Below are 25,855 nucleotides of genomic sequence, written 5' to 3'. Positions count from 1 at the left end.
ATCTCTAGTTTGGTTTGAACCTGTTGCCTGCTATCTTAATTTGATACACTCTGTTTATTAGATCAGAAGACATCCTGGATAATCTTACTAAACAATTGTTTTACTTTTTACAGATCCTTTAAAAACACTGTGTGATAAGAAGCGTGATTTCCAAAGTCCTTTGTACAATGAAGTATAGAAGGGGCTTTTTTTGCCTTGGAGGATACAGATAATTTGCTAAAAAAAACCCATTAAACTTCAAAATTTCAAAGTTGACATTACCCTGGACATTGCACCACATAATACACTACATTTTGTAGTTTATCATGATAGAGATATCTGCATTTTATCTTACAAGTAACAGCCAGAGAAATCAATATTGTCCATTTTTAAACAAGAAATACCACAGTACTAAACATATTTCATTTATAAGAAATAAAATTTTTGGTATGAAATGATAGTGAATTCTAGCAGATAGGTTACATTGACAATCATTTTATTCTAGGTGGTAATTTTTCCTTCCTTTCAATACTAAACCACACCAAACCAAACCAAGTTCAAATACTTGGACATAAAGATTAAAGGGCAGATGCAACCCTAAAAGCAACAGATCTGGTGATTCCAAGTTACAGGTTAGGACAATGTGTTATCTATTAGACAGCTCAATCTATTAGACTTTACAGGGACAAAGGATGCAAATAAAAACCTAATTCAACAGTGGGAATAAGGTGGGATTTACTGATTGTTACTGTCTATTACCCTAAAATACATTCAGAAACATTGTTGGATATTGTAACCTCGTATTTGTGTTCTACCTGATTGGAGCATGAACATCACTTGAGTTTCCTCCCAAACATTCAATGTTCTAAAGTAACAATTTTCGGAGCATGACCCCTGGACACCACAAGTCTGTTGCAGGTGACAAGGGCCTTTGTCCTTCCCACCAGAATTCTTAGTTTGAGACAGGAGGAAATATTTTTAGGAATGGAGAAAATGGACAGCCTCAAGGGACACTCCTTTTGCTGGAGAAGGGAGAGTGTTTGATGACATTAGATGAGAGTTTGCAGAAGAGCAGCAGGAATTAAGTAGGATTGCCCAGACTTCTCAGTCATCTCTTGGAAAGCAGTGTGTCTTTGAAATATAGTTAATTAATAAACAGGCTTCCTGGTATACAACAACAAAAAAAAATCCTGGGAATCAGTGATATGAAAGGACAATAAATAACTTGAATAAAATTCAGTTTTTGGCTGCTAGTAATTTTTCATTCCACTTGGAAACAAGATAGAAGACCAGGATGGCTGTATTATTTGAAAAGCTAATACACTCATGCTTGGTACACTGCAAGGCCTTCTTTCTCTATTTTTCAGAACAATCCAAAACACTTTATTACTATCTAGTAAAATTGCCTTTTGTCATGACAGTTCTGTTTACTTCTCCTCCTCACCTTTTTCCAGACACCCTAGCTTTAATTGGACTGAAAAATTCCTGAAACTCTGAGGGAGCAGTATGTCATCTGTATTACCTTTTTGATCTCTTCCTTGCTGTTTTAACTAAGTGTGATGCAGTGGGAGATAAGATGCAATTAGAGAAACCAACAGACTCTTTCAGAACCTACCGATGATTTCTCCATATCACTTCCTTTTACTCCTGTGTGTGCCTTTTATATTAAAAGGTAAAAGTTAGCGTAAGACTTCGTATGTGCAGTTTCACCATCACAAATAAGTACACCATTTAAACAGTATGAAAATTATTTGAAATCCTTTAATCGTAAGGCTGCCTCAAGGAATTAGGCATCAAATTTACACACTAAAATTCCACCAAAAAAAGAGCACTTTAGTCCTTTAAGTACACCTTGAAAATCATAAGACTACCACCATATTAAGGCATTGTATGATGGACCTAACTCCTTTTAGAGGACAACTCATCATTTCACCGTTTCCAAAGAATTCTAACTTTCAGATAAGAAGGTCGTTTAGGAAGCCAGTTGTGTGGGCATGTCAAAAGCCTCAGCACAAATTTCAATGTTCTCGTTTTTGACTTACTCCTTTGGCCAGTTCAGTTCTGCATACCTGAGCCCTCATCAGTAAGGCCGGTTATACTTAATGGAAATTTGCTGTGCATATTAAAAATGAAGTTGTATTAGCAAGTCCTTTTTAATTGAAATAGCAACATGCAAGACAATGACAACTTAATGGCAGATGGAGTTGAATTAGCCACAGAGGAGAAAGGTATACCTGCAAATTCAAAAACAGATGACTGTGTGTGACGTGATGTCAGACTGAACAATAAATACTATTTAACGCTCTCCTTAAATTTGATGATAGGAAAATGAAAGCATATAAAAGAGATCTGCAGAGTATGTTGTGTTCTTAATTAATGTGATGTTGGGAAGATCAGTGTGAAGAAAAAGTGAAGGTCCCAAACTGTTTGCAAGAGTGACATTTAAGTTGGGCTGAAAGAAGTCTACTGGACTAGGATACAGATTGCATATGTTCATACACATAGCAGAAAGCCAGGTGAATTCAGCCCCTTGGAAGGCTACTGTGGGTTGGTACCAGGTAACAGCTGAGAAAATACTAGGTGGACTAAAAATATAAAAAACCCAACAAACAAAATCCAAACAACAGAAGCTCCATAGTTAAACTTCTTGGGAAGCTGTTAAGACAAAACATGTTGGATTGAGCAGTGTCAAATCACTATTTAATATCAACTAAAACAATTTCTAAGAACAAAGATCTTTGGTTTTGTGAATCCAAATAATTTCCTTTATTTGAATTTATGTCTAAACTAATAACTATTTCTATGTTATAGACCTAAATAATTTTTTATAGTGTGAGGAAATGAAAGCAGTAAAAAAATGAAAGCAGGGTGAAAAAACCAAAACAGCAGAATCTTATTTTACACACTAAGACTTAACACACTAAGCTACTTTCCAAATATTGTTCTTGGTAATGTAGAATTAACACCTGTTGTTTTAGACAGAAATTGTACATACAAAATAAAAATCCACTTTCAGTTAGATGTGCCCTTCAGGGCTGTATTTAATTGCCTTTAGGACAGAGAGCGGGGTTATCTTGCTCATCTCATATACCAGCTGTGGTTCTGCTTCCAGCAATGAAACATTTCAACCTTCAGGAGAGAAATCCTTCAGTAAAAGAGAGTTGTTAAATGCTCTTGGTAATATTGTGAACAGGATTGTCACTGAGTGCCCCATATGACATTGGAATTCTGGCACTGAAGAATAATTTACCATGAAATAAATTACTTTTACTCCTACCAGGATATCAGAAAGATCTGTAGTAGTTGCCCTTGAGCAAAAGGGCAAAAAAGAAAACGGGCATTTGATCTTAATAATGCCGTGCTAATTCTCATTAATGAGGGGGATATCCTTTGTGAATTATAACAGGAATAATGAAATGAAAGAAAAATGTATTGATAAAAAGCAATTAGAATAAATCCCAAAGAAGACCAACTCATGAGAATATGGAGGTTGGTTTAAGCTTGAGTTGTTAGAGCAATCTTATACACATTTTAAATCACTGCTACTTTTTTTCCCAGGTTCTAGATTTGCAGATGGCCATGGGGTAGTTAATGAGGTCAGACTCTATTCTTTTTTAATTCTTATTTGAAATTGCCGCAGCTGTAGCAGCGTTTCAAATGCTTTCAGAAACTACTATAGCTTTTTTTTTTAAAGAGGTGATCCTGGCAGAATTAAAGAATTTTCAGAAAGCTATTTGGAACTACTTCTGAAATAATTAAATAGTGGGAAAATAGAACAAGTAATTTTTAGCCACATTCCAAGCTACTGGGGCTTGTGCCCACAGTTGTAGATACACCCATATTTGCAAATGTCTACAGCAATACTTTACTCTTACAGTTCACATTTCTGTAAAATTTCTTTAAACATTTTAGGAGCCTGATAATTTATTATTTCCTAATATTCATGCATAAATATTAAACTACACAAAACACCACACAAATATTTAGAACATTTAAAAAAATAAATTATTTGATAACAAGTGAAAGATAGCCAACTGTACAAGAATCAGGAATAACTGCAACCGTGGTGCAAATAGCTCTGCCAATTCATTTGTAAGAATGTGAAGTACCACTCATTTTTTATTCTCTGGAATTGAATTGGGCCATTGTGGTTTAGCCCTTGCAACCAGCTGAACCCACACAGGATTTTTCTCATTGCCCTCCAGTAGGATGGGGAAGAGAATTGGAAGGGCAAAAGCAAGAAAACTCAGGGGTTGAGATAAAGACAGTTTAATAGGTAAAGCTAAAGCTGCACGTGCAAATGAAATAAAATAAGGAATTCATTTACTCCTTCCCATCAGCAGGCAGGTGGTTAGCCATTTCCAGGAAAGCAAGGCTCCATCACACATAATGGTTACGCAGGAAGACAAATGCCATAACTCCAAATGTACCCCCTCTTCATCCTTCTTTCCCAAACTTCTATTGCTGTGCATGATGCCACATGGTATGGGATATCCCTTTGGTCAGTTGGGATCAGCTGTTCTGGCTGTGTTCCCTCCCAGAAACACAGGCCTTGATGGTATAAAGTATGGTACAACAAAATATAAGAAATAACAAATATAAAAATTATAACAAACCTGGAAAAAAAAAGTATATGGATGAAACTATGTTACTCAAAAAATATGCTTTATTATTAACCTTACCCTGTTCATATTCTAGCTTTTAATTTTAATCTCTTCTCTTGCTATTACAAGTCTAATATCAAATCAATAATATTCTAGCTATTCTAAAAGTAAACCCTTGAAAATGTTTAATTCAGTATTGCTGAAAAATCATATTCAATTTTTTAAAAGTTCTCATTTAAAACCAAAGTAAAGATATTTTGGAATTTGTCTAAATTGGGAAATAATTTGCATTACACTTTTGTATGATGAAGCCAATGAAGTGTTTTTTGAGCAGCGACCAATTTCAGCTATTCACTTGGGCATATCTCAATCAAAGGGGCTCCACAAAGCAGTGGATGTCACCTGTGATACTGTACTCTTGGTACTTGTATTCCATGTATGCCATATTAGCTTGTCCTCCTTGGGAGGTTATGAAATTGTGCTGAAACTTAATGAAATAAGAGCATGATCATGCATTTTACATCAGTGAGGGCAGCCATAAGATATACACGGATTACTTAGTTGGCAGGGACTTATTTATCAAGAAATGTTAACATAATGTCTTTAAATCATTCCAGACTAGCAATTCAGTTCTGGAAGATCGTGTTGATGACTGCATGATCACAATCTGTAGTGTAGAAACTAAGGTAATCACAAGGTTAGTTCCAGATCACAGTAATAATCTGGATGAAGAACTACTGTATTTAAAGGTTATGAAAAACTAAATTGTTTAAAACGTTAAAAGTTGTATTTGTTAAGTGCAGCTTATCTATTTCAAGGAAGCTTTGAAACTATTCTAAATGACAAAGAAGATAGAAAATAAAAGCTTCATGGTTTTAGGCTTTGCAAATAAACAAATAAAATTTAACTTTATTTTAAAGGTAGCTAGTTTAGGAGTTCCTCAGTGGTAGGATTTAGTGGTACCTGAGGTATAAATTATTTGAAAAATTTTAATTGAATTGTTGTATTTACACTCTTTTTCTTGTGTTTGTAACACAAATATTTTAGATAAGACAGATTTCAAATCATGTTTATCTGGGTGGGCAAATGAAGCCTCTATGTTTTCTTTAGATTATGTTAATAATGAATTATGCCCATGGAGAAAAAAGAAGCTTCAGGAAAATAGTTGATGAACGGCTGCAAATTCTAAATCTTAGCAGAGTTATGTGGTAGCTGTATTACAGAGAACAATATTAATCAGCTCAGGGTAGATTTATGTGCTATTTATTTGTAACTCAGCACGCATCCATAACATCCTGGTTGATATTTTAAAAAGAGATTTCAAGATTTAATCGCATTTCAAATTTGATAATACTGCCATTTAGCTTATCACAATGTTAGGTTAAAATCCTCTTACTGCTGCTTACATTATATGTATAAGCATACAACCCCCCGCCCCCCCCCCCCAAAAAAAAATAAACTATGAGAAAAAAAATAATTCTTTGGTTTATTGTTATTAGAATTGTGAGTAGATTGTTCCAAAAAGGTCCAGTCAGAACCGCAGTTCCAATTACTGATGCAGAGGGATAGAATTATGTTAGTTTGTTCATCTGCTCTTTAAAAGAGCAGGCCAATTTTTTTACAAGGGAGAAAGACTGAATAATCTGAGGAGAAGAGACAAAAGTAAGGTGTATGCAAGACTGCATGTGTGTTCAAAGAGTATTGATGCTGGTAGAGGATAAGATGGGATCTGGCATGTGTTTGAGACAGCCAGCATGGCTTCACCAGGGGCAAGTCCTGCCTGTGCAGCCTAGTGGCTTTCTAGGACAAGTGGACTTCAACAGTGGACAAGGGAAGAGCAACAGATACCATCTATCTGGACTTCTGCAAGGCTTTTGACATGGTGCCCCACAACATCCTTCTCTGTAAGTTGGAGAGATATGGATTTGATGGGTGGACTGCTTGGTGGATAAGGAACTGGCTGAATGGTCGCATCCAGAGGGTAGTGGTCAATGGCTCAATGTCCAGATGGAGAGGGTCTCCATCTGGACACACACAAGTGGTGTCCCTCAGGGATCCGTACCGGGACCGGTGCTGTTAAATATTTTCATCAATGATTTAGACAGTGGGATAAAGTGCACCCTCAGCAAGTTTGCCAATGACACAAAGCTGAGTGGTGCGGCTGACATGTCAGAGGGACGGGATGTCATCCACAGGGACTTGGATGAGCTAGAGAGGTGGGCCCGAATAAACCTCATGAAGTTCAACAAGGCCAAGGGCAAGGTCCTGCACTTGTGTCAGGACAATCCTCATTATCAATACAGACTGGGGGATGATGTGATAGAGAGCAGCCCTGCGGAAAAGGACTTGGCGGTACTCATGGATGAAACGCTGGACATGAGCCAACAATGTGCGCTCGCAGCCCAGAATGCCAGGGCTGCATCAAAAGAAGCATGGCCAGCAGATTGAGAGAGGTAATTCTCCCCCTCTACTCTGCTTTCATGAGACCCCACCTGGAGTACTGTGTCCAGCTCTGGAACCCTCAGCACAATAAGGACATGGACCTGTTAGAGCGGGTCTGGAGGAGGGCCACGAGGATGCTGAGAGGGCAGGAGCACCTCGCTATGAAGACAGGCTGAGAGAGCTGGGGTTGTTCAGCCTGGAGAAGAGAAGGCTCCAGGGAGACCTTATATCAGCCTTCTAGTACCTGAAGGGGGCCTACAAGAAAGCTGTGGAGGGGGTGTTTGCAAGGGTACGTAGCAATAGGACGAGGGGCAATGTTTATAAACTAGAGCAGGGTAGGTTTAGATTAGACATTAGGATGAAATTCTTTACACTGAGGGTGGTGAGACACTGGAACAGGTTGCCCAGAGAAGTGGTGGAGGCCCCATCCCTGGAGACGTTCAAGGCCAGGCTTGATGAGGCTCTGAGCAACCTGATCGATAAAAGTCCCTTCCAACCCAACACATTCTATGATTCTATGATGTCACACAGACTCTATCATAAGTCTACCAATCTCTTCCTCAACTCAACAAGTCCTTGCACTAAGGGCACCTGACTGAAACCCTCTGGTCATTTATAGCAAAATGAAATTCCAAGCAAGTGTCCTCAGTTCTTCATCTCATTTGTATCTGACATGGTAATTGCAAGCCTAGTGCCTCTCAATTTACTACTGATTTTTCCCCTGATCAGTATAGATTAATCATTTTGCTGTCAGGTAATCTGCTTTTCAGAAACTCACTCTATTATTTCTCAAGTTTCCCTTGAAGCTACGTTCCCTGAAAATTTGGTCCTGCAGTACCAGGTTTGACGTTCAGTGCTATAATTCCTAACTCCTTGCCAAGTCACTTCCTGCCAAGTTATATCCATTGACCGTCTGCCCAAAGTCTTTACAGCAGTCCTGAGTCTTAACTAAAACCATCCTAGCTCCCTGCTTAATTACTTGCTGCAGGAGCCATGCCTGCTTGCTTACAAGGGCTTTTCTCCATACTGCAATGCTTTTAAACAAGGTCTTAAATAATTTCTTATGATCTCAGCCGAACATGTCCAATTTCGAGCAGCCCCGAATTCTAGAATGTTTTTTACGTCAAAGCCAGAAACGTGGTCAGCACCGAGAATCTATGTGGCAACCAACAGCACATCAGTTTCCTGCTCTGCCGAGGAACACCATTAGTAGTAGCAGGATTCTGACAGCAGTGCTCAAATGCTAATTTTTTGTTAGCTGGATGCAGCAGTAAATAACCATATCAATGTGTTTGACCACATGAACACATTTTTGAAAAGTTTCTCAAGGTCTGCACAACCATGGTTTACTGAAGAAAGTATCTTTTTTCTCAAAATACAAAGTCAAAAAAGAGTTCTCCTATGTTTCATTTGATGTAAAATCTTAAGTAAATGTGTATTATAGGTTGTCTATGGATCAGCTCAGACACCATGAGCAATTTATCAACCATGGATTTTGATTTTGTTGTCTATTGTATTACACTCTATTAAATCTAGAATGTAAAGAATAATTTTGGCTGCAGTGCTTCAAAAACCTGTTAAAACAACCCGTTTCATTTTCTTTCTTAGATTTCTCTGCAACCTAATCATATTCAGGCTTGAATATTAAAGTTGCCACATAAGTTGCCGCCTGAATATGTTTTCTGAGCAGTTGGTATGTTGGTTTGGGGTAATAGTGAAAGAGTTTTAACATATACCATTTCCAAGAGGTTCTCCAAATATATTGGTTAATTTGTCTTAATTCAGTGAAAGAGCTATGTCTAGAAACATCATTGAAAACAGAGCCTAAACCTTTATCTTCTTTTGATAATTTTCTTCCTCTCTTCACGTTTCAACTGCTATATAATGTCACTATGAAGATAATCTGATCAGATGGTGTGTTGACAGTGAGAAAGTACTTAGCAGCCACCATGTAGCAGTCACCATGAGAAGACACCCTGAAAAATATAGCCCAAACCAACATACCAGCCCATCCCACACCTTTCTCAGCACACTGTCAATAATTATGACTCTTATTTTTTGGGATTATTTGAATGGTTAACTTTAGCTGTCAACTAGGGGATCAGCACAGCACCACTGATCTCTGTTGCAGTACATGTAATTAATCCTATGAATACATATGTAATGTTACATCACATTGCACTGCAGAGATTACATTGTTTTGCGAATCTGTAAACTAACTACTGCTGTCATTGCTAAACTGTGTTGAACTGCTAAGATCTATAACATATTCATATTTATATACATATGTAAAAGCAAGTAAAAATTAACCTTACTGTAAAGATGCTTCATTGCTTGATATAGCTGGCCTCCTGTGAACAGCCAAATGAAATGCAATGCAAATGATGGAAACTTAGGTGAGCATGTTTTGCCAAATTAAAGGGTAGGAGTATATTTTCCAGGTGCTAAAGAGTATAATAATGATTTTATCAGTGGAAATGCATATAAGACACTAATAAGAGAATCAGAATGAATAATCAAAATGCATACATTATACAATATTATCCAAACCCTGGATTTTGTTACTTTAAACTGTGAAATTAAAGTAAAACCATTAACCCTTGTCCTATCACTACAGACCCTATTTAAAAGTCTGCCCCATCTTTCTTATAAGTCCCCTTTAAGTGTTGAAAGTATACAATAAAGTGTCCCTGGAGCCTGCTCTTCTCCATTTTTGTGGCCCTCCTCTGGACCCGCTGGAACAGGTCCATGTCTTTCTCAACAGGTCAATGTTTTTCTCATGGTCCCCCTTCCCTTAGAGCATTGGTAATCTACTTCATTGGCACAAAGCACCTGTAAGCACTGAGAAGACTCAGGGAATTTCTAACTGAAGCCTCAATCTGAGGGGATCTACCCACTCTTAATAATGTTCTTCCTGTATATTGTCATTCAAAAGTAGATTTTGATGAGCCCTTAGGATGGGCTAATAGATACCATCAAATACCAATGATTCCAATTGCAGACATAGACTTCTAGTTTCTTCTGAAGTTTTATGGCAGCAAGTCCTCAGATAATGTAAATACTTATTTATGTTGCACAATTTTATAACAGAAACAGTAAGGTTGGCATGGATGCAGAATTAATGAAATTAATGAAATACGTAAGTATCAGAAGGAACAGTAGAAAAAGGTTTAAAAATGTGACCTGAATTGGGAAGGAAAGGGCACCCTACCCCAGGCAGTGTTCTTACTGGTAGCACTGAGGAAGATGTTGCTTATGTCAAGATGAAAAGTCCCGCACTCTGAAAAGGTCACAGCACAGATGATTTCCCAGCTGAAGACCGCTACCCTCACACAAGGAAGATGGTAACTAGGTTGCCATATACGGTACACACCATTCTTTTTTTTTTTATGTATGCTCAACACCAGAATAGACCATGAAAATGTATTTTAACAGTGTACTTACAACTGAGGAAAAACATACAGTAGGCATAAACTTAGCCAAAGATTTGTGAAATCAGAAATCAGAAAGATTGTCAGACATAACATCTGGTCACTCCTTAGGGTTGCAAAAGAATTGTCCAGAAACTTTTTTGTCACCTCCAGCCAAGAACTGATGAGGACTTGATGGCATGCTTTTCATATTGCACATAAGCAATCCTAGCCCGAGTGCATGAGCGAGAGTGTGAATGTGTAAAATCCACTTGCTTAAAGACTTTGTAAATAAATACAGGCTGGGTGGTGAGTGAATTGAGAAGAGCCCTGAAGAGAAGACTTGGGGGTATCAGTGGATGAAAAACTAAATATGAGCTGGCAATGTATGCTTGCAGCCCAGAAAGCCAACCTTATCCTGGGCTGCGTCAAAGTGTGGCCAGCAGATTGAGGGAGGTGATTTTGCTCCTCTGCTCTGCTCTTCTGAAACCCCACCTGGAGTACTGCACCTAGCTTTGGAGCTTTGAGTTTTACTTCACTAATTTCCTTATCATGCCATTCCACTGTAGCCCCATGTTATCAGAGTGACTGGATCGTTTATTTAAAGACATTATTGCTCCAAATGATTATAGTGTGTGTCTCATGGTTATTCTCAGAATGAAAGAAAGAAAATGCTCTTCAAAGTCTATGTAAAAAATTACCTTACTTAAAATAAATACTACACAGGCAAATCAGTATTTTTCTTGCCTTAGTTTCAACCATTGAATTATTTATGTTCGTATGTATTATATTCATAATGCATTCTTCTGGACATTTAAGATAATTTATGATAAAAAACCACTAACTTTCCTTTTAAGAGTACTATTATTTTCTAAATGAATTTAAACTAAGATATTTGTTTGAATCAAAGTACTGTACTAATACCAGTTTATAGAACTATAGCTGATCCACAAGAAATTGAAATTGTTCAAAATTTGTTTAGAAACATAGTTATTCAGCAATGACACCAATTAAAGCAAAGAGAGTAATAAAAATAAAAAATGCAATATACTTATATGTAATAACACATTAATTTTAATAGAATAAATGAAGTGAAGCTTTGCTATAGGTGACTGCTTTTCATTTCCAAAACTATAAACAAAACTGATAATTTATTATGATATCTTTGGATATTATTAAAGTTACCTTTCAGGTTATTTTTTCTTTTAATGGGAACAGAACTTTTCCATTTTCCATTTCCACAGTGTTTCTTTTCTTTTAGAATGAAAATTTAATCTAATTTTCAGATGAAGGAAAACAGAAGAAAACCAAAAAATATGAAATTTCTAATGAAACGTAGTTTTGCAATATTTCCAATTGCATTGGAAGGAAGAAGGTGCAGAGGGTTCAAGAACACAGCACTCAAAAGATGAAGATCATGTATAGCCCTACACTTTTATAACTGGGAAACTATAAAGGATCATAGGACAATTCATGTTGGAAGAGACCTCAGGAGTTCTTTAGTTCAAAGCAGGTTCAGCAATGAGGTCATGTTGCTCAGGGCTTTTTCCAGTTGTGCCGTAAAAACCTTCAAGGATGGGGACTGCACAACACCCTCGGCCACCTGCTCCTTTGCTTCACTGTTCTCAAGGGGAAAAAAGTTTTTCTTCTACCCAGTGTGAAGCTTTCCTCTTGTTTCAAGTCACATTCGTTGTCTCTTGTCCTCCCACCATTTACTGTTGTGAAGAGCCAGGATCCATCTTCTTGATGGATCTTCTTGTAGGTCCTTGCAGGCTGCTGTTAGGTTTCCCTGAACTCTTCTCCAGGCCTGGTCCCTCAACCTTTCCTCAAAGAATATGTGCTCCAGTCATCTGCAACAACAATGGCTTTTGCTGGACTCATTCTAGTTAATTGATGCCCTTCCTGCAATGCGTGGCTGGGAGGGCAACTGGTTGCAGTACCTAGGTGAGGTGTCACAAGTGCCAAGCAGACAGCCATAATCTCTTCCCTTGAGGTACTGGTTCTCTGCCTGTGAATACTGCCCAGTATGCTGTTGGCCACCTCTGCAGCCAGAGCTCTTTCCAAAGCCCTGGGAAGCATATTCGGTTGGACTCAATGATCTCAAAGGTCCTTTCCAACCATGAAGATTCTATGATTCTATGATTCTATATATTCAATTCTTGTATCTAAATATTTACAATGTGTAACTATCCACACACACACAACTAACATTGAATCTACAACTCCTAATATTTTCCTTACTTTCTAACATATTAAAAATAGAGGGTTAAATTTAATTAATATTAATATTATAAAAATATATTAAAACCAGAGGCATTAATATGCAGATAGGCACTGAATATCAGAAAGCAGACTTCACACTGAGATGTTATCAGCTTTGTTGAAACTAGGAGCATAAGACTGTCTATCAAGCCACTTGTTGAGGGTTGTGTGAAATAAATTAAAAGCAGACTGAGTTGCATCACAATGGAGAAGCCATGCTACTACAAGGAAGTATTTTCTTTCTAGGAGATGTCTGTAGTGCAGAGCTGGAACGTCTCTGCCACTTCATGCTACACGCGGTTGGTTACGGGATCGCTGCCTAGGTACACAAATCCTGTCTAGCAGATGGTGGTTTGGAATTAGAAATCATTGCTTTGCAAATGCGAGATGCTGGTGCACAGGCAAAAGGCAGGAAAAATGTAGTATCTAAAAGAAGTGAGAGGCGCTAACCAATATGAGTGAAATTTAATGTGTTATTGTACTCAACAGAAAAACAGAGACAAAAAAAACCCCAGAAGCTGGAAACACAGAATTTGAAAAGGAAAAAACCATGAAGGCTCACATTCTTCAAAAGGTAAGTATCACAACTTGCAGCACTCATAGTCATCACTGGAAGCTGAAAAGTTTTGATAGTGTAAGGTAAGGACCCACACACGTGAATTTTAAAGCCCAAATTCAAACCAAATTGCACACAGGTCATGGTTATTGGGAAAGGTTCCCACAGTCTGGAAGAAAAACATTAAACCTAACTTCAGGAAGTGCAAGAAGGAGAACATAGGGAATTACAGCCTTATCAGCCCTCATGTTGATCTTTGGGAATGTGATGGAGCAAATCTTTACGGAGGCCTTTTCCAAACACATGAAGGACAAGACTGTGATCAGCAGTCAGCAACATGGATTTACCAAGACGAAATTGTGCTTAATCAACCTGATATGACTGACTTAGTGGATAAGGGGACAGCAGTAGTTATTGTTTATCTCATTATAGTAAGGTTTTCAATATTGTCTCTTTTAATATCCTCTCAGAAAAATTGACAAAGTACAGGCTAGATAAATGACCCATGAATGGACTGAAAAGTGGCTGAACTGCTGGACTCCAGCTGGAGGCCAGTCACTAGTGGTGTACTCCAGGGGCTAATACAGAGTCCCATACCTTTTAACGTCTCAGTTAATGACCTAGAGGATGGGGCAGACTGTATAATCAGCAAGTTTGCAGGTCATACAAAACTGAGAGGAGTGACGGACACATGAGAGGATTGCACTGTCATTCAGAGGGACCTTGACTGGTTGGAGAATTAGGCAGGGGGGAATCTCATGGAGTTCAATGCAGGGAAATGCCAAATCCGGCATGTGGGCAGGAATAACTCCAGGCACCAGCATACAATGGGGACTACACAACTGAGATCTTAAGTTCAATATATCCCTATTCCAGCAAAGGCTTTGTTGCATTTTTCTGTAAATAATAACATGTAACAAACAGATCACTAAATTTAAGGATAATTTTAAGGGCCAAGTTGAATTTTCAAAGGCGAAAATCCATTTGTGTACAGCACAGATGGATGTTAGGCTTGGAGGTAGAAAAAAAAAGACACTCATTTTCCATTGAAATGGTATCACCAAAATTAAAATGAGTTAGAACACTGCCAATCTTAAAAATAAAATTTTTTAAGAAGGCTAATCCTACTGAAAGTCTTAAAAGTTACTTCTTGCAGCACTTTGAAATGAACCGTTTCATTATTCTGATTTTTACACACATTTTCTCTAAAAAGCTTCAAAAAGAAAATTTTGCAAAACAGGTTTTTCAAAAAGTTCTTTGCCAAGTTTCAGATATTTTCGTACCATGTTACCATACCATGTAGCAGGCAGCAGAGTTGTTTTTGATAATTAGTCGTGCAAGACAGCTTTTACAACTTACCAGTACTATCCCTTCTCATTACGTGTAACCATTAAGTTCTTTTTATACCCTACCACACTGTCTCAGACAAAATAGTTGGTCTCAAGTCCTTTGCCTAGAATACCTTTCACAGAATGTAAGCTAGAGGTTTGATACAGTTTCAGTGATGCTCTTGGGGCTACCAGCTTGCTAGTGGAGCTCCTGTCTGGAAGTCAGGTAAGACAAAGGTAAAATAGCCACCAAATATTGCCCAAGTATTCTTAATAAATGTAGTGGTCCTGACGGGGAGACTATTGTGTATTGAAGACTTAGTGCTCCACTAATAGTTGGCCTGAGTAGGTGCAGGCCTGTGCTGTGCTGTACTGCACATATTACTTGGCCTCAAGGCTTGCGCTGTGCCACACATCCTTTGGTGTAGGACAAACTCAGCTAGACAATCGTAAAGGCAGACGCTGTAGCTGATTCCCAACTAGCATCACTGATGATGCCACTGGCACGTCCTTGTCTTTACCCTGAAATGAAGGAACACGTTTTCGTAAAAACATCCTCCTGAAGAAAATCTTAAAAAAACTCTAAAGACCGCAACAGCAGCAAACCTCACCATGAATGGGAATTTTGCGCAGCGTGCCCTTCCCTGACCGGAGAGGTCTGTGTGATGTTGTATAATCCCAGGTTTCCATCGTCAGAGATGTAATACTTTATAACTTTCTATCACCTTTTCTGGAATATTAAAGTGTAGCTTTCTCGTTGGGATCCAAAAAGAACCATCACTTCCTGGTGCAAAAAAATAAATACAACTGTTAAGCCTACGCTAAAAATCTGTACAAAGCTCTTCTTTTCCTTTGTTCTATACTGAGCACTGTTGTCCTTGCAGGGCAAAATCCCAGGATGCTACATTAGCAATGTCTTCCAACATGAGCTTTGCTACATCATTGCAAGATGATAACTTTAGTCATGACCTGATGCTGAAAAGACAAAATTTCTAGTGCTACAGGGCCTTGCTATGACATTGAAGCTGAGAATTGCGACTGATGGTATTATGCAAGAATAGGTCCCAGTGTGCATGTTTTAAGAGCAACAAATTCCTCAGAGCATCTTACTATTTCTTTATGTACATATCTTGTACCTTTTTGGATTCACACAAAACCACGCATATCTACATGAGTAATAATTTCATGGATTGAATTCCTAGCTCTCTATTTTACTGACACCTTCTCTAGACATGTATTTAGTTTCTGACATTTCGTGGTGTTTTTCATTGCTAATGGGAGGCCAGATATTTTTTCAAATAATTTCTGAATATCTGGTTAAATCATTCTTAGCACAGTGCAGCACTTCCAAAAAGAAAAAAAACAAACACCCCACACATAATCCCTGTTTTTTTCCTGATTATTAGAGAGTAAACAGTTCAATGGATTTACTGATAGTTTAATCCTAAACATACCTATAATGCCATAAGAATAACACAGATTGAGTATTATACAAACAGGAATTAAAGTATGGGAAACAACAAAAGGCTCAAGAAACACACACACATACAAACAGACATTTAACCATTTGTTTTTGAAGGGGAAGACTTGAAGCATGGAGCATTGCTTCTAGATAAATAGCTTCCAGGCAGACTGAGAAAGTTACAGTAGAGAGCATTTTTAGGGTTTGTGGTTTCTTTGTGGGTTTTGGTGGGGTTTTTTTGTTTGCTTGCTTTTTTTAAATTTTTTTGTTTTTATAATCTAGAAAGATCCCCTTTACCTGTTCCAACTGGTTCAAAGTTTGTGGCAGGAGAGAGCTAGAAACCCATGAGCAGTAGGATGGATCACAAGGACAGAATTAAAACTCTGGTTATGCTATTTTATTTTCACAGATATTGTGAGACACCTGTAGGTCATATTTAATGCTTATTGCACTGTTGCTTGCCCTCATACTCTTTTAATCTATAGATCTTTATCTGATTCTGGAATGTGCAGTTTTATTTCACTACATGGTCTTAATTTTGAGTTGGCACTGAAAAGATTACACAGAATGAGAGAATTCTTCTACATTTCTGTTCTTTTTTTCTTTATTCACTCCTGTTCCATATAGATTAAATAAACTGCCATTGTCAATTTCTTCTGGCTTAACAGTTAGGCTATGCTATTATTAAGAGAATCAACAGTAATTATGGACCATTTTAACAAACGGAAAGCAGGATAAGAAGGTTTAGGTTCATAATGTTATTAGCGGCACTGACAGTAATAGTGAATGGTTTATGGATTCAGACAATCCAATAAAACTCATGAGACTAACACTTAATTACAACATTGTAAAGCAAATGTTTTCTCTTCTTTCAATATCTGCCTTAAAAATGTTTTAAATTAACAAATACAATACTGGTATGGAACCTATCAGATATCTGTAGAGAGAACAGATTGATCATGACATATGGGGCTTCAGATCACAGCAGCAGAATACATTTTGTAATTTTTTTCTCAACCAAAGTTTTCAAGTACCAACTGCAAAAAATAGAGTTTTTTTAAAAACGGAAGTACATAAAAAAAGACCCTGAGGCTTAAGGACTAAAAACTCTGAGGAACCTTGAAAAACCCCAACTTTCCCCTCATGGATTTCTGCCACAACTGTATGCAATTATATATAAAATTCTTCTGATTCTTTTACTTGGCTATGGTGAAACTCATATTCCAAGGGAGCACAGCATACAGCCACGATTCTCTGATGTATTATGGCTTTACCACATACTTGGATAAGTTTACACCATGGGGGAATTTAGGGTGAGGTAGCCACAAAACCAGAACCACACCACTCAGTATCATAAATCCAAGATCTATTTATTAAGCAGGACAGGTATAAGTGGCTGAATAGTAATTTAACATATACAGACACACACACAGTACAGAGCACATGCACACTGTTTAAGGTCTCTGGTCCAGCTGTGCCCAGCACCACGGGTGTGGTGGAGGAGGACACTTCCTGCAGCCGGCTGAGGTTGTTGAGTCCTAGCAGATGGCCTGTCCTTATGTGTGATGGTTCCACCTTGGACTTAGCCTTCTGCATGGTTTCAGATCCTTGTGGACGTATCCTCTCCTGAGGGGCTAGTTTATTCACTGTTTGTTGCTTTCTGACTTTAATGGTCCCAACAAGCCAGCAGTGACCTTGCTGATTAAATCACCCTCTTCGAAATTCACTATATCTAGAGCCAGTTAGCACAGTTTCCTGGGACACTTGTGTTACAGGGATGTAAAACTGTGATGCTTTATTTCTTTCCCACTCATACCTAAAATATTAGAGCAGGACAGATGTAATCCAGAGGTATGTGGCACATCTCCCCTTAACAGTTATCCGTGCTTTCCCTGTTTTCCCAGCCCATATGAACATCACCTAATGACACAGAGCTATGTAGCATAGTTAAGGTCTCATTTTATCTGAGATATACTTTTGGGAAAGCTTCACCCTGTGACATTTTAAATACTAGGTCAGTCTCTCACATTCATACATGTGATTTTTTCATGATTGAAGAGAATATATATATTTGCAATAGCTTCATCTGTTTTCAAATAATTTTTGTGACTTAATTTATGAAATTTTAAGGTCTATATACCATGTACTACATACAATTGCTTACATGATTAAATATTTAATTATGCTGCATGACATCAAGAGCTTCAATAGTTTAATGGAATTACATCAAAATATATGTATACTCACAGTTTGAACAATTATTTTTTTGAGATAATTACTTTTTTGAAATAGTCATTTATCTTTCTTCTGAATTAGACCAATACAGTATTCATTTTACCTCGCTTGGTGTTAAAGTTATATAAAGTATCCAGCTAATATAATCTCAGTTTTGTTTTGAGGTTTGTTGGTGTTTTCTCTCCCTTCTTTTTTTCCTTCCAGTAAATGAATTTTATTCAGAGCCCACACTGCCCCCACTCATGAAAAAGACTGCTAACATCTTCCACTTGAATCATATATTATTTATCTTATCATGCGATATTCCTGCAATGGAAACAAATTGACATTATTGTCCCCAGCTTCATATTTAAGCAACAGAAAGATTCTAAACAGATCCTGCGTGCTTTTATCGGCACAAGTTACAGAATACAGAGGCTGCCTGAAGTTTATTCTATAAGGCTGTGAATATTTCTCTGTTTTTTTTCTGTAGTTCTGTAATTATCATAAACCCCAAAGCCTTCCAGTTGTTTTTTTTTTTTTCCTCTTCTTCTGTTTTCAGATTTTTAATGTAAAAAGGTCAAGCCTTAATGAAGTATTCATATTAGTAGAAGACATACTTTTCTGGCCTGCAATATTTTATTATAAAACAAATGTCTGAACAATCTTATGCAACCAAGAAAATACAAGAATCTGCAACTGGGTCCTGATAGCTGTAGCACGGTAAACTAAACACTTGAGTACTTCAATAATTATGTCGGATGTACTACATCTCATTGCTTTAATTTGCGGAGCTCAGATTTCACCAGGGAAAGAAAAATTCTCTTATATTTAATAGTATGGATTAGTAAAGAGTAATCGCTTCCAAAAGGATTTGGTTGGAAATTCCCAAGGTTACTAGTTAAGAACCAAGAAGAATTCATCTCTTAGACATTCTTTCCTTTAATTGAAAATTTCAACTTCTTGAAAATTACACTAAGCTGTAATTTCACTATTGTTTGCAATTGAGACATTCGTTGTGATTGAATGAACTTTGTTTACACACCTACTATGTCACTGAATATAAACTTAAAATATTTAACCATGGACAAATCATCTACTTTTCAATACTACTGCAATATTTCAGAGGAAAATTGCATACCACTTACAAGCAGCTATCCTGTTTCCATTACATGCCATCAGAACGCAGAATTGTTTCATTTTCAGTGATATCTAAAGCTGTTCCAGTTCATGTGTGTTTTACAATATTGTATTTGGGACTTGCATAAATCCTGCATGGTACCAAATTTAATAGTTAAATCTATCTAAGTACTTCTCCTTTTTCTTAGTGAGAATTCTATTAATTCCTCTTTAATTGTGAAATGTATTGGTTTTGCACATTCTGCAGATGCATTTTTGTTTTAAATGCTGTGCTGTTGCCATGACAACCACAATATTAATGTCCAGCTTGTGTATCAAGATGGCTGACTACTGGCTACCTTTCGCTTTTTAAGGCACTGTCTCCAGGAGGTTATAGAAGGCAAATTTAGTCTGGAAAACTTAACAAACAGAATTCTGTACATCACGTCGCACTGGGGTGCAGTACTCGGATGCTGTGTCCTTCTTTCCCATTAAACAAATAGGAGTGAAAATGCTGAGAACCAGCTACCATGAGCTAGTACCTTTCGTAGAGAAAGATAAGGTGCCCATAAAACATCTGTGTGCCACCAAAGAGAACTGATTGATCAGAATTTCAGTGGGTTGCTATACCTCCTGACACAGCCCCAGCCTTCCTTAATGGTTTTTAATTTGCAGGAGCTGATCCTGCTGCTTCAGCTTGCTTTGTATAATCCAAGACTGAGGCTCTGCATTGCTCACCATGTAAGTTTACTGACATTACAATATACTGATGGGCGTGATTCCTACCACGTCGTCTAGAAAGAGGACCTTTAGACATTGTTTGTTGCTTGACGGAATGGAACTTGTCCATACCTGCAGGATTTCCTGTGTCTGTGCAGTGTCACCTACAGGTTGTATCGAGCAGCCACACTGGCTAGAGAACAGATGGAAGATACTGTACATCACTAGGACCTGTTACTTTATACTCTTCAAAGAAAAAGAACCAAAGTGTTTGGGGGTCTTTTTGCAGGATTCTCAAACACAAATTTGCTCCGCTATACATGTCTATTAGCCTACTTTCTCAATACAGTGAAAAATAATGCTTCATTAGAAAAAAATAGTATAATGACTGTGTCTACAGCTTCTACTTCGTCCCAGGACTGAAAATTGTTATATTCCCTTTCTCCCAGTTCCTCTGATTATGCACTCTGTTTCAAAAGAATAGTCAACCTTATTGTTAGCAGGTTCAATTAAACAGTCCTCATTCTAATTCCTCACTGCCTTGGGCAGTAGGTCTCCAATATTTCTCAATTCTGAATGATAACATTTCAATGACGACATCTCAGATAGAACAGAGGGAGCTACAAGGCAACAATCAAAGTTAATTTCTTTTTCAGTAGCAATCATCAATCGTTCTCTCTTTTTTTAAAATGGAGTCATGTTAACAAAGTGCTCATATATTTGATATCTACCATTGATTTCCAGGAATAAACTGCATTAGAAACAATATTTTTTGATCCTTCACCAGACCTGATATCAAAATATATTTCTCTTTTTTAATAAAAAACTAATACTTTCTAGTTTTGAGTTCCAGCGTTTGCCTCATAATCTCATTTAACTGCTTAAATCATCACCTGACATATGCTGTGTGTAGACATAGAACATAAAACATCTGTTCGAAGTAGGGCAGAAAAACATTTTGATTAGAAATGCTAATCAAAATGTACAGAGTTATTGCTGAGGGGGAAAGGCCCACACTTCATATCTAACATCAGGCTGCACTTTGATAGAAAGAAATAAAGTGCTTACCAGGTGTCTAGACACGCTCTTTGTAAAGGATACCTGCAGAGTTTCAGCTTCTATCAGTTGCAAAGCAGGTGCTTCTGAGGTCTGCCCACAAAACAGATCACAATGGGAATGGACTCATGCACCACTGTGTCTTCTGCATTCCGACCTTTTGTAAGGAATGCTTCATCAGCATTTGGACTGCCAATAAGTTTTGAAAGCAATATTCTTACAGTGTATGACTTTGTTAATTACCTAATACTTTAAACTGTTTTTACTCTAGTACTATCTCAAAAGTCGTCCCCTTTCTTCTCTTCTTCAACATCTAGTCATTTGTAATCTTTAGATGATTAGGATTTTACCTAGTGCACACAACAGCTATGGTTAAACGGGAAAGGACTACTGTGGAAACTATGCTTTACTAGTACATGTGAACTTGTCTTTTTGGGTATCCCAAATCTCTGTCACAAAAATGAAAGGAACGTTCCTGTGACTTTTCCCAGTCAACATGCAAGCAGTTTGGGGTCAGAAAGTCCATAGCAGGCAGGATTATGACAGATGGTACAAAGACCATTATATAGAACCATAGAATGGTTTAAGTTGGAAGGGACTTTAAAGATCATCTAGTTCCAACCCCCCTGCCATAAGCAGGGACACCTCCCAGTAGACCAGGTTGCTCAAAGCCCCATCCAGCCTGGTCTTGAACCCTTCCAGGGATGAGGCATCCACAACTTCCCTGGGCAACCTGTTCCAGTGCCTCACCACCCTCATAGTGAAAAACTTCTTCATAATACCTAATCTAAATCTACCTTCTTGCAGTTTGAAACCATTACTTCTCATCCTAACACTACATGCCCTTGTAAAAATCTCTCTCCAGCTTTCCTGTAGGCCCCCTTCAGATACTGGAAAGTTGCTATAAGGTCTCCTGTGAGCCTCCTCTTCTCCAGGCTGAACAACACCAACTCCCTCAACCTGTCTTCATAGCAGAGGTGCTCCAGCCCTCTCATCATCTTCTTGGCCTTCCTTTGGACCTGCTCCAACACGTCCATGCCCTTCTTATGTTGGGGGCTCCAGAGCTGGATGCAGTACTCCATGTGGGGTCTCACCAGAGTGGAGTATAGCGGCAGAATCACCTTCCTCTGGTGGCTGGCCATGCTTCTTTTGGTGCAGCCCAGGATGTGGTTGGCTTTCTGGGCTGTGAGCGCATGTTGCTGGCTTATGTTGAGCTTCTCTTCCACCAATACCCTCAAGCCTTCTCATCAGGGCTGCTCTGAATCCATTCTCTGCCCAGCCTGTATTTGTGGTTGGGATTGCCCCACCTCATGTGCAGGACCTTGCACCTGGCCTTGTTGAACTTCATGAGGTTTGCATAGGCCCACTTCTCAAGCCTGTCCACATCCCTCTGGATGGCACCCCCTTCCCTCCAGCGTGTCGACCACCCCACACAGCTTGGTGTCATTGGTAAACTTTCTGAGGGTGCACTCAGTCCTGCTATCCATGTTGACAACAAAGAAGTTAAAAGGTAGTGACCTAACTGACCCCTGAGGAACACCACTTGTCACTGGTTTCCACTTGGAGCTGTTGACTGCAACCCTTTGAGTATGATCATCCAGCCAGTTCCTTATTCACTGAGTGGTCCACTGAGCAAATCCATGTCTCTCCAATTTAGAGACAAGGATGTTTTATGGTACAGTGTTAAATGCTTTGCACAAGTCTGGGTAGATCATGTGAGTTGCTCTTCCCTTGTCTACTAATGCTGTAATGTTGTCATAGAAGGCCATCAAATTTGTCAGGCATGATTTGCCCTCAACGAAGCCATGTTGGCTGTCACTACCCACCTCTTCATTTTCCATGTTCCTTAACAGAGTTTCTAGGAGGATCTGCTCCATGATCTTTCTAGGCACAGAAGTGAGACTGAACAGCCTGTAGTTCCCCAGGTCTTCCTTTTTTCCATTTTTAAAAATGGGGGTTATGTTTCCCCTTTTCCTGGATTGCTTACGCCTTGCTGCATTGTCCCTCCAACAGATATCAGGGAGGTTGAAGTCCCCCATGAGGACCAGGGCTTGTGAACATGAAGCTGCTCTGCTATGTTTATAGAGGGCCTCATCTGCTCAGTCTTCCTCGTCAGGTGGCCTGTAGCAGACCCCCACTGCAACATCACCTGTCCCTGCCCTCTCTTTAATCTTGACCCATAAGCTCTCAGTCGGCTCCTTTCCGTCCCCAGGTGGAGCTCCATGTACTTCAGCTGGTCCTTGACATAGAGGGTGACATCCCCTCCTTGTCTCCCCTGCCTGTCCTTCCTGAAGAGTCTGTATCCTTCTATTCCAACACTCCAGTCATTGAAGCCATCCCACCGTGTCTCTCAAACAGATCATCTACCCATGACTGGTGCATGTCCTCAATGTCAGCAAGGCCAAGCAAAGGTAGAGTGAAGACATTGCACAACCCCCGCAGCACAAGGATTTTTAAAAGAGGCACACTGGTAAACCCACTGAAAATACATACTCCTTCCCTCCCTCTCTGCAGACACAGGCCTCTGTAGAATTCCTACAGCAACTGAAGGGTCTTCCTGTCCTGCATCCTGAAGGCTGCGGCTAGACTATCAGGGAGGAAGCACACATACTGTGGTTGGTTCTGCCTGAAACTTGCAGCCATTCAAACAACAACGCAAGACCTGTGTTTGCATCAGGACTTGTTGTCCTGTAGCATCTCATTGCAGTGTCTGGCCTGCTGATTTTAAAAGAGAAAACTCTGAGGGACAGGCTGGACATCAGCATGCTTAGTGCTGTGCGAAATATCTTTTATCTGCAGCACCTTATACATCTGCACGAGAATGTAGGCAAACTATTTCAAAAGGAGGATTCACAGCAGGATTGGGTCCTTTAGCTTATGTACATCTTGCCTGACCTTACTGACCCCCCATCTATTTCAGGGATTTTCCATCAAAATATTCATAAGCGTTGTAGCAGCATTCCATCAGCCATACCCCAAGGCAGGTTTTAAAAATAGATTTGGCTTCTCTCCCACGCTCTACATGGCACCAACACATTCTCTTGCTGTACCTCAGTTCCTTTGACTTAAAAAAAAAAAACCACCAGAAGAAACAGACAAACTAACCAATCTGAAAATCTATAATGGGCACTCCCTCTAGCCCCTATTGTATAATATGGATCATTTGCTTCTAACCACCCCTCTCTCTCCATTGCCACACCATCTGCTTGTAACACAGACCATCTGATGGGTAGCAATGAGGTGCAACATTCATTCTGCTAAATCGGAGCCGCGTCCCAGCTGTTCTAGCCCTTTCCTGTGGCTGGTCTCCACCTGCCTCCGCAGTCTTCTTGCACATAGACTTTCTGGATGAACCCTGGGCACCCACTACACACATTCAACTGAAGAGTTTCTAGATCCCACTAGATCTAGAGCTGACTGTACTGTATACTTGGAGCCTGTAGAGGCTGAGTCAGACTTTGCTATCTTAAGTGTCTTAAGTGCTGTTTTCCTCTGTCTATATGACACAGACCAGCATTCTTAAAAAATGTTTGCTTTCCTATCGTGTTATTACAAGGGCTTTAGGAAACTATCTCCTCTCCCCAGTTTATTGCATTGACCTCTACTGCATGCCACTGCTACCCAACATACCCAATCACAACACCCAGATCTCCTCCTCCATTTAAATGTATGCAACTGCATACTCCACTTTATTTTCCAGGCAAAGGAAACCATAACAACAATGGGAATTTTCCATGCTTACACTTCAGGGGGTATCATGGACTTAGGGAAGAGACAGGAGTGAAGCAGAAAGCTGGAAGAGAGTAGAGTATGAACTACCTATCCCTTTCCCTTACCACTCATCTTCTCAGCAGTGTGGCTGTTCTCCTTCAGGTGAAGGAGGAGGGCATCCCACCTCCATATATAGAGTAATCTCAGTATGGGTAAGGAAGGAGATCCATCCAAAGCTGCGTCTAGTCTACTCATGGCCAATGTCCTCATAGACTGCAACTGCAGTATGCTTTCCTTGAACCTCAGGTTGCTTTCCCCTTCAACTCTAACCTGCTGTGAAAACAAGAGGCTGCTCAGCGCCCCTAAGGGTGGAAATACATAGTATGATCCTCTAAGTGCCTGTCCAGTGCAACCACAGAGCAGCACAACAGCACGAAGGAATGCATGGAGTTACAGCACATGGAATTACAAGGCCTGCTTGGATATTGTGGTAGTACAGAAACGGGTACCAGAGACATTTTACCTGCTGAACTGTGGTTGAGAATTGTTTGGGAAGATTGCTGGTTAGCATGGGTCAAGCTGATGCAAGTAAGATTTCTAACAATCTACTTGCATAGATAAATCTGTTCTACTTATGGGGAATGTTTTCAGGAACTTTAATTTACTAATATAGCTGTAGCCCTTAAGTACACACAGAGAAAGTGATGATTAAACTAGGACTTCAGTTTTTTTCCCCAGCTGTGCTAGTTTTATGCTGGCAAGTCACAACCTCTATGTCTTTGTGAAATGGGTATAGAAATTATGTGCTGCATCAAAGATTTACCCAGAAAGAAGATCTACGGGAAAAAAAAAACACCAATGCAACTATATCACTGTATTTATAGCTCCCTCTCATGGTGCCTATTCTAAAATAAGCATCTACAGGGAGAATTAGAGCAATGTAACTATAGCAGTAAAAACTATGCCAGTAAATTTTCCATGTAGACAAACCC

Source organism: Larus michahellis, chromosome 2 (genome assembly GCF_964199755.1).
Source record: "Larus michahellis chromosome 2, bLarMic1.1, whole genome shotgun sequence".
NCBI lineage: Eukaryota > Metazoa > Chordata > Aves > Charadriiformes > Laridae > Larus > Larus michahellis.
Note: the sequence above shows the minus strand (reverse complement) of the source record.